Source organism: Lactuca virosa, chromosome 1 (assembly GCF_052849685.1).
Source record: "Lactuca virosa cultivar CGN04683 chromosome 1, Lactuca_virosa_CGN04683_v6, whole genome shotgun sequence".
Lineage (NCBI taxonomy): Eukaryota > Viridiplantae > Streptophyta > Magnoliopsida > Asterales > Asteraceae > Lactuca > Lactuca virosa.
The window spans coordinates 186,826,210-186,841,221 of NC_136426.1; the positions used below are offsets into that span (position 1 = coordinate 186,826,210).

A 15,012-nucleotide genomic window follows, 5' to 3' on the forward strand; every position below is an offset into this window, starting at 1 on the left:
GATCAGGTCTGATCCATGGGTAGTGATAGCAGTACAGTCCTTGCTATAATGACCGATTAGGCCGCACTTGAAGTAGCCAAAATCACCACCACTGCCAGTCCTACACATACCCTCGTGCGTAGTGCCGCACTTGCCACAACGGCCACGGTGTTGATGAACCCTCAATCTGTAGTCCGATATCTTGGGCCTCTTTCCCAATCTCTCAGATGTCTACACCTCTTCTAGCTTCCTCTTCCTCTCCGCCTCTAAGTCGATCTCCCTCTCCCTGGCTCGATTGATCACATCCTCCAGCGTCTTGCAGCTAGACCAACTCACAAACTGCCTGATGTCGCTCCTTAGCATCTCATGGTACCGGGCCTTCTTCATATCCTAGTCTGCCACATACTGCGGTACGAGAAGGGCCCTCTTCCTAAACATAGTGTTGATCTCAGCCACCGCCCCGTAGTCTGTTGGAGGTCTTGGAACTCCCTTGCCAGCTGCTGCACCTCGATCACTGGTGGAAACTCAACCCTGAACCTAGGCGAGAAATCACTCCAGCTCATCGAATCAATCGCAACATCATCTCCAATAGCATGCCCAACCTCCTCCCACAAATCCCACGCCCTATCCTTTAGGAGGCAGGAAGCAAGTCGGACCTTGTCCCGCTCGGGACAACGGCCGGTACGAAAAGTGTTGGTGACATCTGCCAACCACCGACTGCTAGCAATTAGGTCTTTAGCCCCATGATAGTCTGAAGCTCCACAAGCTCTAAACTCTCGGAATATCAATGTGCGCGTCCCCATCATAGCTACCATCTTAGTGCGAAACGTGTTCAGCCTCTCATCAAGAATCTCTAAAATGCCCTCCTTGACTGTACCGAATGTCACAGGAGTCTGGTCAATGATACTGCGCGTAATCTCAGATGAAATGAACTCCCACATTTGATCATCAAGCTGCCCGCCTTCAGAGCCCGAGCCTGATCCCTTGCCGGCACCAGAACTGCTAACATGTCTACCATGTAGCGTCACCATATTGAAAATACACCATAACAATCATCAGAATACTCATCATAACTCGAGGTATCACACACACTACAAGTTCCTTGGGTTCATCTCAACCCTCCTTGACTCGAGTACGGATCCTCTGCTTTCAGTAGTACGAGCCCATACTACCATCCACATCTATCTATACTTTCCTAAAGAATTACATTGAATCCACCAAGTCCCTTTCACTAATACCGCTCCCAGCACTATCTCATCCTAGGCTTACCCTAGGGAAATCTCCGACCCACTCTCTGCCATCACCTGCATAAGAAGTCCCGACTACCTCTCCCTAACTAGCTTCCGAATACCATTACATATTACTAAGACCAGATAATTCTTCGAATGAGAGGTCTCTCCCTACAACGGTTAGACTTAAACAAGAGCTGCGACATAGGGCTAAACCTAATCTTCTGAAATTATTTAGTCCTCGTAATATGTAACTTAGCGTATTTTTACTAGTTAGTTAAAGGTAACTGGGACTCCTAAAAGCATAAAGCAAGCATCATTCGAGCATTGAGTAACCAAAACCAAGCATATCCTAATCAGGCCATCATATCACTGACTAATCAGTACTAGCATGCAGTTCAATAAGCTTATACAGTAGGCATATGAGGCATACATCCCAGATCCTTTGCCCTAATCTAGCATGCAGTTCACATATTCACAATTCATCTCATAACATAAAAGTGTATGGGTAATTTGGAAGAACTTACTTAAGCTCGGCTGATTGCATGCACCATACCCTTTTTCTCTTTATAAAATCCTTTTTTATAAAAATGGTTTTCTTTTGAAAATTTTCATACCAAGTCCACAGTTTGAGTTCAGACACACCCAAGAGTGTGCCTGAATCCCTTAAACCAAGGCTCTGATACCAACTTATAATACTCATAAAATATGGTCCCGAAAATTTCATTTTTAATTATTAAATAAAACCATAGTTATCAAAACATCCATCAAAAACATAAGTCAAAGTATTAAAAACATCACAATCAGAGTATCCATATCAAAAACATCAGAGTAAACATCCCAGGCTAAAACATCATGATGTATGCAATGCAGTCATTCCAAGCACTTCCCTTTGCTACCAGAAGTACGAACCAAAACTAAAAACTATAAGCACGAAGCTTAGTGATTTCCTTATACTACCACATACCATACATATAATCACACATACTAGGTGCCCGCCCGTCCTCGGGCCCCACCCGACATCAGGCTCTGCCTGGTATTAGCCCCCACCTGGCATCGAGCCCCGCTCGGTATACAAACTTGTTTATCCCAGGCCCAGCCTGTCACTGGGCCTCGCCCGCTATACACATACAATCAATACCATATAATAATGTAAACACATAAATAAACCATACACAAAGGCCTAAATCCACACACAACTAGTCTATGACTAAGGCCTAAATCCACACACAAAGGCCCAATTACTAGTTAGCCTTCCCAAGCCCACTAGTAGCCCACTAATGGCCCAAGTTTCCAAATTAGGCCTAACTGCTTAAATTGGCCTTCCTTTTAAGCCCAAACATATTCTTAGCCCAAAAATATCTGATTTCTGATGGTCCACCAATGCCCAAAGTAAAGAAGTCCAAGGAATGGCCCACACCGAAGCCCACATGTGCAAAGCTCACTCTGACTGAGTACGCAGGGAGTACTCAGCTATATGCAGCACGTACTGGATTCGTGACCTGTCCGCTGCGCGTACTAGTTTGTACGCCCAGCGTACTCTTCGGTTAAGTCCTTTATGCTATTAAACACTTAATGCTTCAAACAAATGGTCCATAACATAAATATGATCCCTACTTAACGTCTAAGCCTATAAAGTCACTGACTTGGTGACTTTTCATGCCCCGAATAAGCCGAAACTCCAAAAATGGCATTCTACTTCCATGAAAATGGCCTTATCTCATGCATGAACACATTGTAACGCCCCGTTCGAAAAGTACTTATTTATGAATCCCCGACATCAAGAGTAAGGGCGTTTCAGTCTTTTATGGGCAATGGGGTTTATTCGAGAAGGTTTCAGACCGGGGTATGTTGATAGAAGCGTAGGGCTTCTCGCCACCTTCACGTGGATATAAAGTTCGTCGGGAACGGGTTTAGAATAAAGGAGTTATGATACTTTGAAGATATTGACAATTATAGCCCTTAATGGGAAAAGTTGACGAGGAAGGCCATGCATGAGAATGGGACATGCGTAGGTATGCACAACGTAAGCTGGGTTACACCCAACGTAACCGGGTAAATAGACGCGAGTGCAAGGACACGTACGCCCAGCGTAATCTCAGAGCCCTTAAACCCTAATTTGAGGGTGAGCCACTATAAATAGAACATAATGGCTTCAACCCTAGCCCCCATATTAGCCTCCCTAACCTCAGAAAAAACCCTAGAACGTTCCAACCTCCATTTTTAGAGATCTTGGCCTTGGAAAGCTTATATTGGTGGTTTAAGCTTGGAGGAGGAAAATAGGAAGTTGTCAAGGAAGGAGTTGGGTGGCTGGAGCTCGTAGATCTGGGAAGGCATCATCTTCTGGAGCCCTTTTGAGGTATAAAGTCTCTTGCTTGACATCTATTTTGTGTAGATCTTGGTGTTATGAAGTTTTGACACCATTACTTGTCCCAAAGACCCCAAAGTGATGCATGATGCGAGTTGGTTGAGATTAGCTGTCCTTTCAGACCTTAGGAGAGGTCTTGAGTAAGAAAAATGAGGTCCCAATGGCTTTGGTTGTCTCATGTATGATGTAGGTGGGTCTTAATGGATTAAGACCCTGAGTTAAGAGCTTTATGGACGTCCCAAGTAATAAAGTTTGAGACTTTATGGATTCTAGGCATGTTTGGTCGATGGATCTGAAGTTTGGGCTTAAGAGCTTAAGCCATTAAGAACTTATGAGGACTTTTAGCTCAGCGAGTTTACGCCCCGCGTAAAGGGATGTACGCCCAGCGTACTCACCATTCTGCCTGTACGCTTAGCGTACATGAGGGGTACGCCCCGCGTACTCTGTCTGTATGGATCATGAGTTTTTGGGTCGTGGCTTGAGGCATGTTTGGGTATTTGGGCCTTAGTGGGCCATCAGAAATCATATTATAAGGACCAAGAAATATATTTTGGGCTTAGGGTGAGGCCCATTAAGGGATTGGGCCCAATATAGCAAATTGGGCCATTAGTGGGTCACTAGTGGGCTTGAGAGCTTACCTAGTGTTGGGCCCTTCATTGTATGGTGTTGGGCCTTAGTCTTGGACCAGATTGGGTTAAGGGTAAAAGGGTCAATTTACCCTTAGAAGGATATTGTTTTGGGCTAAGTGTTATTGTGGCATTGATAGTTCGGAGAGCTAGAGGAGCAGCAGTGCGGGGATTGTCAGATAGCAGCCAGAGGAGTACCAGCATGTTTCAGCAGATCAAGGTGAGTTATCCTCACTATATCGACAGGGTCTACGGCACCAAGGCCGGCCCTTTATCGGATGGAAATCCGGGTAGTTGTTGTTATGTTATTGCTTTGCTATGTTTGCATCCTGGTAGTTAGGATGGTATGTGTTAGAGACCTGGTTAAGGTCGGTACCCGGGATATAGGGTAATGTTATGCTAGTGACCGGTTAGGTCGGAATCCTGGTTAGGATATTGATATGCTATGTGATCTGTTAGACTGCTTGTCTGGTTAGAGATTGTTATATGATTATATGTGTATGTGCACATGGTTGTTGGACTGGGGTTGGGTTGAGGCGGGTCCTGCTTTGTGCTATAGGCCAACATACCCAGGGCGGACCGGATATTCCGAAGGCCCAACGAGCGGTCCGGATAGGCTGAAGGCCCCGAGAGGGCGGACCAGACATGCCGAGGCTCGGAGAGTGGACCAGGCCGACTGAAGGCCCGGTGCGGGCGGACCAGTCATACTGTAGACTCGGAGGGTGGACCAGGTGGACTGAAGGCCCGGTGCGGGCGGACCAGTCACACAGTAGACCCGATGTGCGTGGCTGTTCTATTTGTGATATGATATGAGTATGTGTATGTGTGGTTGGTATTTTAGGGGTAACTCACTAAGCTTACGGGCTTACAGTTTCAGTGTATTGTTTCAGGTACTTCAGGAGATCGTGGCAAGGCGAAGGCGTGATCGTACCGCTCCTCATATTTTATGATTTTGTGATATGATTCTGGGGGATACTCTGATGTTAAATGAATTGAAAACCTTTTTGTAATAACTTAATGAATATGGGTTGTTTTTGAAAAGTTTAAATTGGTTGAAATTTTTGGACGTTACAAGTTGGTATCAGAGCCTTGGTTTGAGTAAATTGGAGGAACATTCGTGTGAATCCAGTCTCAAATCAAGGAGAGATTTTCGAAATGATTTTCAAAAGGTTTTCAAAATAAGTGAAGGAGGATGCAGGGTGTACGATCAGCCGAAGCCAGTAAGTGACCCCAAAATACCATACAGTATTTGATTATGTGATATGTTAGAACAACATGCTAGTTCTAGGCTAGGGATCTTCAGGAATTGCATGATAGAATTGCCTGATTACATGATGCCTGCTAGCCTAGGGTTTCCTTTATATGAGATTGACATCATTACTGTAGTTGCTTAGTGTATGTATCACGGTTAGACATAATTAAGATCTTATAGCCTGAGAATGTTTGATTGGCCTTATGTTCTGTTCTTGTTTGATTGGGAGCTTAGGGTAGGATTGGATATTCGAAAGTCTATAGGGTCCAGCGTTATGTATGGCTAGCATACACTAGTGCTGTAGGGTTGGTGGAAGTCTCGTTGATGGGTGGGTAGTGAGACGCCGGGAGGCCAGTTATGATATATCCAGCATTCCTCTAGGAGTGAGGATTGAGCACTCGCTATGTTTATGTATATTGTCAGGGTGATGTGGTGATACTTGAGACAAATATGGGTAGGTGTGGAAGGTAGTAGGGGCCCATACTACTGAAAGCACAAGACCCATACACGTAGCAAGGAAGTCACAAACCTTGGGGTTTAGTTGGGAGTTGGTTTCCTGTCATCATATAGGTTACCAAAGATCCTTCTGATGTATTATCAGAATGATGATTACAAGACGTTTTGTGACCGGATCCGGATCAGGATCGGGAGCTGGCAGCCAGGATAGGCCAGTATTGTCAGAGGATCGTATCAGGGAGATTGTCTGGGGATAGATTCCGGAGATGTTTGGGTCTATCAAGACCGCCATGGTTGAGCATTTCGACGAGCACTATGCAGCCATTGCTGAGACGGCTGCCGCAACAGCTTCAACAGCTGTAACGACGGCATGAGAGGAGCTGGTCGAGCTTTCCAGTATCGAAACTTGTTACTGGGACGTGTTCTGATAAGCAGAGGGCTGCAGTTATCTGGGATCAGAAGGATGATCTGTACTCGTTATATTTCTGCGGGTTGAGCGGGAGAGGTTAGTACATGAGTTCTAGATTTTAGGCTCGGGGGTTTGCTCGAGGCAGGAATGAGACTCGCAGGGACTCCGGAAAGGAGTGATGACTATGTTCAGCTGGGGTTTTGCAGCTGGAAGTGGAATGTTTGATTGATGGATTAGATTGTAGTTTTGTAGGGCAAGAACTGTGCCCCTCATTGTTCGAGCTCAAAGGAGTGAGCAGGCTTGTGACCCCAAGATCAGGTTGTTTTCCAGCTCGGGATTAGATGGTTGCAGGGATAGACAACATTATTTCGGCGTAGGTGGGTCGAGGTAGCATAAGTGTGTTGTGAGGTCCGGTTCGCATTGGATCTCTTGTATCGGGCGATAAGGATTGATTATACGATCTATTGCACTTTTGGGATTGTAGACTATGTATTGGGAGTAGTTATAGCCCGGTTTAGGGCAGAGGTTGTTTCAGTTATTGCAGTTCAGCTGTGCATGATCGAGCTGGTGAGTAAGTCAGGGTGCGAGACCCTGAATGATACGATTTCTAGATCCAAGGGCGGGAGATTTGTTGGAGCACCTTGGGAAGAAGGGTATTATATGGGAGGTCTGCGGACAGGGTCCCACATGATGGTTATTCAACATTTTCAGGATTCAGTGGTTTTAGTAAGCGTTATTGATTGGCGGGGGGAAAGCGCCAAGGGAATGAATAGAGTAAGGGCGATTGAGCTATGCCGGTTTTGAGCATCGGTGGTTAGTAGTCGATGCACTAAGTGGGGGAGAATTGGAAAATTCTCCGGTGGAACAACATGCATCCAAGGAGGGTTGGCTGTTGGATTTCAGCGTTGTGTTAGCTGAGAGTGTGGAAATAGACACGTGGGGCAGGCAACAGACCATGGTTTTCAGAGAAAGCGATTGATTGTTGAGAGGCCTGGGATCAGGCAGGGGTAAAAGATTCAGAGAAGCGGATGTGGAGTTCGGAACCCCTAGAGGGCTAGAACAGACTACATGGGAGAGGTTCCCGGGAGGAATAGATCAGTGTGATGCGCGACAGATTTTGAATGGTTCGGATAGACTGAAGGCCGGTGGGCGTACCAGTCAGGCCGAAGGCTCGGGGAACGGTCCAGACAGGCTGAAGGCCCAGGAGGGCGGTCCAGACATGCTGAAGGTTCTGAGAGTGGTCCAGATAGGCTGAAGGCCTGGTAAAGCGGTCAAGTCATACTGAAGACTCTAGATGTGTTAGGAGATCGGTATGGGGAGAGTAAGTGAATATGTCGCCATGCAATATTAATCGATATGGTCTGGCCCCAAGTTTTGATCATGATGATGAAGTCGGTTGGAGGTTCAGGGAACGGTCCAGACAGGCTGAAGGCCCAGGAGGGCGGTCCAGACATGCTGAAGGTTCTGAGAGTGGTCCAGATGGGCTGAGGGCCTGGGAAGGCGGTCCAGTCATGCTGAAGACTCTGTATGTATTAGTGGGACGGTAGAGTGGAGTTTAGCTCAGTAGCACTTATAAGTACGGTTATGTTTGTGGAGTAGACTTCCTGGAAAGGAAAGGTATGTAACTCCGTAAGGAGTGTGGGTCCTCTGAAAGGAAGGCAGCAGAGTAAATGGATGATCAGAAGTGTTTGGTAGCAAGCACTGGGATTGTACCAGATATATGGAAGCACATACGGGTTGGATGCCCGTTGAGGTTGTGGCAATGTTGGATGATGCGCATGCATGTTTTCGGTCTCCTTGGAAGAGGAGAAGGGAAGGGATTCCCGATTGGAGATTGGATCAGATAGAGGTGAGACAACAGGTTAACAGACTCGAAAGTAGTCTGGACCGGTGCCGAGGGATGTAGTATCCTGTCAGAACGAAAGGGATAGAGCCCGAGGATGGAACAGGATTCGTTCCAGGTTGCAAGTTATCAGGGTTATCGCCAATTTTGGGCGAAGGAAGATGGGTTAGTGCCTTGGCAAGAGCTCAGTGGGTGTTGTGGTATCCAGTTTTCGGAAGTTGCGAATGAATGCGTGGGACGGAAGTAAGGTAGTGTCTTCAGGTGGCACTCAGTGGATGAGCGTTGTTCTCAGAGAAAAGAAGCCGGTGGCCGGCTTGAAGTAGTTGATCGGAACCCTGCAAGGGAAGAGATGGATTTTAGAGGTTCGATACCTGTGTTTGAGGGAATCTGAGCCGGTTTGAGATCAGTGGATGCATTGTAGGAGTATCATCCGGAAGTTGTGTTGCTGTAAGGCTTCGAGGACGAAGCCTAATTTAAGTGGGGGAGAATTGTAACGCCCCGTTCGAAAAGTACTTATTTATGAATCCCTGGGATCAAGAGTAAGGGTGTTTCGGTCTTTTATGGGCAATGGGGTTTATTCGAGAAGGTTTCGGACCGGGGTATGTTGATAGAAGCGTAGGGCTTCTCGCCACCTTCGCGTGGATATAAAGTTCATCGGGAACGGGTTTAGAATAAAGGAGTTATGATACTTTGAAGATATTGACAATTATAGCCCTTAATGGGAAAAGTTGACGAGGAAGGCCATGCATGAGAATGGGACACGCGTAGGTACGCCCAGCGTAAGCTGGGTTACGCCCAACATAACCGGGTAAATAGACGCGGGTGCAAGGACACGTACGCCCATCGTACTAGAGGTACGCTCAGAGCCCTTAAACCCTAATTTGAGGGTGAGCCACTATAAATAGAACATAATGGCTTCAACCCTAGCCCCCATATCAGCCTCCCTAACCTCAGAAGAAACCCTAGAACATTCCAACCTCCATTTTTAGAGATCTTGGCCTTAGAAAGCTCATATTGGTGGTTTAAGCTTGGAGGAGGAAAAGAGGAAGTTGTCAAGGAAGGAGTTGGGTGGCTGGAGCTCGTAGATCTGGGAAGACATCATCTTCTGGAGCCCTTTTGAGGTATAAAGTCTCTTGCTTGACATCTATTTTGTGTATATCTTGGTGTTATGAAGTTTTGACACCATTACTTGTCCCAAAGACCCCAAAGTGATGCATGATGCGAGTTGGTTGAGATGAGCTGTCCTTTCAGACCTTAGGAGAGGTCTTGAGTAAGAAAAATGAGGTCCCAATGGCTTTGGTTGTCTCATGTATGATATAGGTGGGTCTTAATGGATTAAGACCTTGAGTTAAGAGCTTTATAGACGTCCTAAGTAATAAAGTTTGAGACTTTATGGATTCTAGGCATGTTTGGTCGATGGATCTGAAGTTTGGGCTTAAGAGCTTAAGCCATTAAGAAATTATGAGGACTTTTAGCTCAGCGAGTTTACGCCCCGCGTAAAGGGATGTACGCCCAGCGTACTCACCATTCTGCCTGTACGCTTAGCGTACATGAGGGGTACGCCCCGCGTACTCTATCTGTATGGATCATGAGTTTTTGGGTCGTGGCTTGAGGCATGTTTGGGTATTTGGGCCTTAGTGGGCCATCAAAAATCATATTATAAGGACCAAGAAATATATTTTGGGCTTAGGGTGAGGCCCATTAAGGGATTGGGCCCAATATAGCAAATTGGGCCATTAGTGGGTCACTAGTGGGCTTGAGAGCTTACCTAGTGTTGGGCCCTTCATTGTATGGTGTTGGGCCTTAGTCTTGGACCAGATTGGGTTAAGGGTAAAAGGGTCAATTTACCCTTAGAAGGATATTGTTTTGGGCTAAGTGTTATTGTGGCATTGATAGTTCGGAGAGCTAGAGGAGCAGCAGTGCGGGGATTGTCAGATAGCAGCCAGAGGAGTACCAGCAGTGTTTCAGCAGATCAAGGTGAGTTATCCTCACTATATCGACAGGGTCTACGGCACCAAGGCCGGCCCTTTATCGGATGGAAATCCGGGTAGTTGTTGTTATGTTATTGCTTTGCTATGTTTGCATCCTGGTAGTTAGGATGGTATGTGTTAGAGACCTGGTTAAGGTCGGTACCCGGGATATAGGGTAATGTTATGCTAGTGACCGGTTAGGTCGGAATCCTGGTTAGGATATTGATATGCTATGTGATCTGTTAGACTGCTTGTCTGGTTAGAGATTGTTATATGATTATATGTTTATGTGCACATGGTTGTTGGACTGGGGTTGGGTTGAGGCGGGTCCTGCTTTGTGCTATAGGCCAACATACCCAGGGCGGACCGGATATTCCGAAGGCCCAACGAGCGGTCCGGATAGGCTGAAGGTCCCGAGAGGGCGGACCAGACGTGCCGAGCCTCGGAGAGTGGACCAGGCCGACTGAAGGCCCGGTGCGGGCGGACCAGTCATACTGTAGACTCAGAGAGTGGACCAGGTGGATTGAAGGCCCGGTTCGGGCGGACCAATCATGCTGTAGACTCGATGTACATGGCTAGACTCGGAGGGTGGACTAGGTGGACTGAAGGCCCGGTGCGGGCGGACCAGTCACACAGTAGACCCGATGTGCGTGGCTATTCTATTTGTGATATGATATGAGTATGTGTATGTGTGGTTGGTATTTTAGGGGTAACTCACTAAGCTTACGGGCTTACAGTTTCGGTGTATTGTTTCAGGTACTTCAGGAGATCGTGGCAAGGCAAAGGCGTGATCGTACCGCTCCTCATATTTTATGATTTTGTGATATGATTCTAGGGGATACTCTGATGTTAAATGAATTGAAAACCTTTTTGTAATAACTTAATGAATATGGGTTGTTTTTTAAAAGTTTAAATTGGTTGAAATTTTTGGACGTTACACACATCAAGACCTTTAAGATGGCAACTTTCTGTGTTTGGGACTCAAATAGGACCAAGGATGGCAACCCTAAGCCTAGGAAACGGATTTGAACCATAAAGTTTAATCCTTGGGACCAAAAAGGTGCAAAAAACCCAACACAAGAGATCTAAGGAAATGACCACCAAGTTTAAGACTTTATACATTAAATGAGAGTCAAAAGTTGATGAGGTTCTAGATCTAAAAGCTCTATCTTCTTCAATGAATCTTCAAGAGTGAGCACCTTCTTCAAAATCACCAGAATACTCTTCTAATGGCCTTCTAAGCTCCGAGAACACACAAGGAGGGATTAGGGTTTCATGAAAGTTGTCTAAGGGTGAGAGGGTGGCTGAGCTTTAGGGCGTAATGTTCTTTATATAGGGGTTAACCCTAAATTTTAGGGTTTTGGGGTCTGCTTGCGTATGATGCGCATACCCTTTGGTACACAGCGCGTACGTGCATGGCTTCCGCGACCATATCTCGTGAGTATGTTGCGCGTACTTAGAGTGGTACGCCCCGCGTACGGCACTCTTAAGCCCAATCATAAGGACCCAATAGGTCCAAGCCCAAACCAATTCAATTAATTAACCCAACATATATATAAATAATACCTTAGAGAATTACCGAGAGAGAGAGAGAGAGAGAGAGAGAGAGAGAGAGAGAGAGAGAGAGAGAGAGAGAGACCAAATTCTTTGTTTTTTTTTAATTTAAAAGGTAGTAAAAGGAAATATTAAAAAAAACAAATGGTATTTTTTTTCATTTCGCAGATATCTAACATAATCTGATACCAAACTTAGCTATAAGGACCATTTGTGTGTAATGTTTGCTGCATTGGCACCATCTGTGCAAAAATGTTTCGTAAGAACTATTTTAAGGACAAACAAAAAAACTTAAGAACCATATGTGAAATTTTATTTATATTTTAATCTTAGGCTAAGGGGTTTGGTCACCATCAACCTGCTAGAAAAGTGTTGTCAACTCAACGTTACGTCAGCTCCATTACATGTTTATTACCGAACCACTAGGTTTTGATAATAGTTACCATTCCACATTATTTATCTTTTTATTTTTTATTTTTTTGTTGACATTAGATTAAAAAAAATTTATTAAACTAAAGAAAATATTTTACTAATGGAAAAGTACATTAAATTGAAAATAAAAACATAATTTATAAAATTAAATAACATTTCACTAATTGTTTGTAGACGACATAACAACATCCCGATGAGATACCGCTACCGGAAAATCTAGTACAATAACATTTCACTAAAAACATTCGCATCTATGTCTGATCCAACGAGCTTTTTGGAAGGAACATCTAGTACAATAACATCCCAGGAGGTTCGTTTAACTTTGTACTTTATAAAAATTTCCTATCATAGCATTGTACTTACAAAGTTTCATATCATGACATTATACTTTAGGTTATCTATGAACGTGTACGAAACGAGATGCGTGGGGAAATGGATGCTAAAGCTGCAGAAATAGATGCCAAACAACAACAAATTGATGCAAAATATGAGGCAATGGAGAAGATGTATGCAGCCTTGCAAAATATGATGGGAAATTGAAAATTAGAGGTAATATGATGTTAACCATTAGTATTTGATGTTTTTGAATGACTTGTTAACCTTTTGTATTTGATGTTTTTGATTGTTTTGAATAATGTTTTATAGGAATGAGAACCGAAGATGATTGGATGAACATGAAATGAAGAGAGCAGCTAAAATGTCATTTTGAAGTTATGTTTTGTGAAAACTCATTTCCTGATGCTTATTTTGAAGGTTAAACTTTTTTCTGTTTGTACATCTTTTGCATACTTTGGATTTCTTGCTGTTAAATGCTCTCAACCGTTGGGAGTTTGATGTTATGTGGACAGTTTTGGTGTTGGATGTTTTTTGAATGATACTTTGGTAAACTTTGATAGTTTTGGTATTATAATGTTTGGTTGTGTCATTATTTGATTTTTTTTTTATGTTTTTTTGTATAATAATTTGATGATTGTAGTATTTTTTTTTCTTTTAGAATCATAATAAAAAAATTAATGCATGAATTTTTCAAGGGATTAGCTATGGAAAAAAAATCATGTCTAAAGTTTGCGACGGATCAACGACGGAAAAAAAATTAGTTTATGAATTTTGCAAGGGATTAGCTACAGAAAAAATCATGTCTAAAGTTTGCGACGGATCAACGACGGAAAAAAAAAATTAGTATATGAATTTTGCAAGGGCTTAGCTACGAAAAAAGCTGATCACGGAAATTGGCGACAGAACAGCGACGGAATGACTTAAATAAATTTTGTCGCTAATGCCCTGAGTAAATGTATTGAGTGACATTTAGCGACGGATATTCTGTCGCTACATTTGTCGCAAGAAAAACCGACCCGTCGCTAAAACCCTCGCTAAGACATTAGCAACGTTTAAATTACCTATGGAGTGAATCCGTCGCTGATCCATCGCAAACAACATTAGCGACGGATTCGTCTGTCTCTAAAACCCGTGTTTCTAGTAGTATCGAGTGTCAACTACCTTGAGTCCTTGACCAATAAGGACAAGTCGTCTTTCTCCTGCTGTTGATTTGAGCAAAGTATTTAGATCATATGATGTGTAAGGTCCATCTGTCAACCTACCAGGTCTAGTTTCAACAAAATATATAAAATACCACTAGTAAGTAGATAATTAGTATATTCTATTGAGATTCCTTTGGTTAATAACATAAATAAAACCCACAAAACAGACGTTATTATTGTATAAGGAATGCCAGAGTTACGAACAAAATGGTCCCCTATCTTCGTTTATTTCAGAACACAAAAAAGAATCATTATGCTGAGATATCAATCAAGGGTGGAGTCAAACTCAAATTGAAACTTACATTTAGGAAAAAATTCATGTTATGTGATGTGATGTAAGTCATACCTCCAAGGTAGTTCATTATACTTGGTTATTCCAACACGAAACGAGGATGATTCTTGATAATGATAAGGCAGTGTTGACAAAAAGTTTCTCATGCCCTCCCAATCTTCAAACACAAATGAGATCAAATTAAGGGTTATCTCCATCCCATCGTCTTGATGGAAATGCAGTAGTGCCTGTGTAGCAAATAATATGGGTCAAACCCTATGAATCAAAACATATAATCAAGGTTATAAAAATTAATGATTAGCAAAAATAACATATTTGTAAAAATCAGAGTATAAAGTATAAATCTCAAACATTGATGTTTCAAGATCCCGTACATTTCGAGTGTCACCTTTCATCACCTACCAAAATCCCTTTTTAAATAAAAAAATATTCATATCCTGAATTGGTTTCACTAATGAGAAAGAAAGAAAGTCAAAATAATAGTATCCCATTTCATTTATTAAAAAAAAAAAAAAAAAAAACTAAATATACCTGCAATTTCTCCTCTTCGTGTTCTCCAAATAGAGTTTTTGCTTTCTCTGGATCTCGGAGTAATAGACACAATCTAGCATTCCGATTTAGCAACGACGCTACCACTAGTTGTCATATAGAGAACACCAATAGATTAAGGGGCAAATTATAAGATTCAGAACGATGAAATTAGAGATCAGACCAGAAAACGCCAATTCAACGCTAAGTTTGAATCGAGGAAACCAACACTACTGGAAAATAGGTAATACATCTAATAAGGTTGTAATATAAACCGTATTATAAAAGGTTAAATTAATCTAATACAAACAATTACAACATCTAATACGGGTGATTAGACATGTACTACAAACTAAATCAAATATACTCCATTTTGAATCAAGTACGCCTTAATTCCTAAATCAAATACACCCATTTTGAATCAAGTACTCAACTTCCTCCTCCCAACCACTGAATGGAAGAACACCTTAACACCACCCTTTCTCCATCTCTACACCACCCTGTTGCGACACCATCATCTGATCATCTCTACAATG

At 43.2% G+C, this 15,012-nt stretch overlaps 1 pseudogene; it reads right to left on the reverse strand.

Moving 5' to 3' along the window:
* Positions 1 to 13,591: 13,591 nt before the first annotated feature.
* On the reverse strand, positions 13,592 to 14,729 carry LOC145125382 (uncharacterized; annotated as a pseudogene).
* Between the last annotated feature and the right edge of the window lie 283 nt (positions 14,730 to 15,012).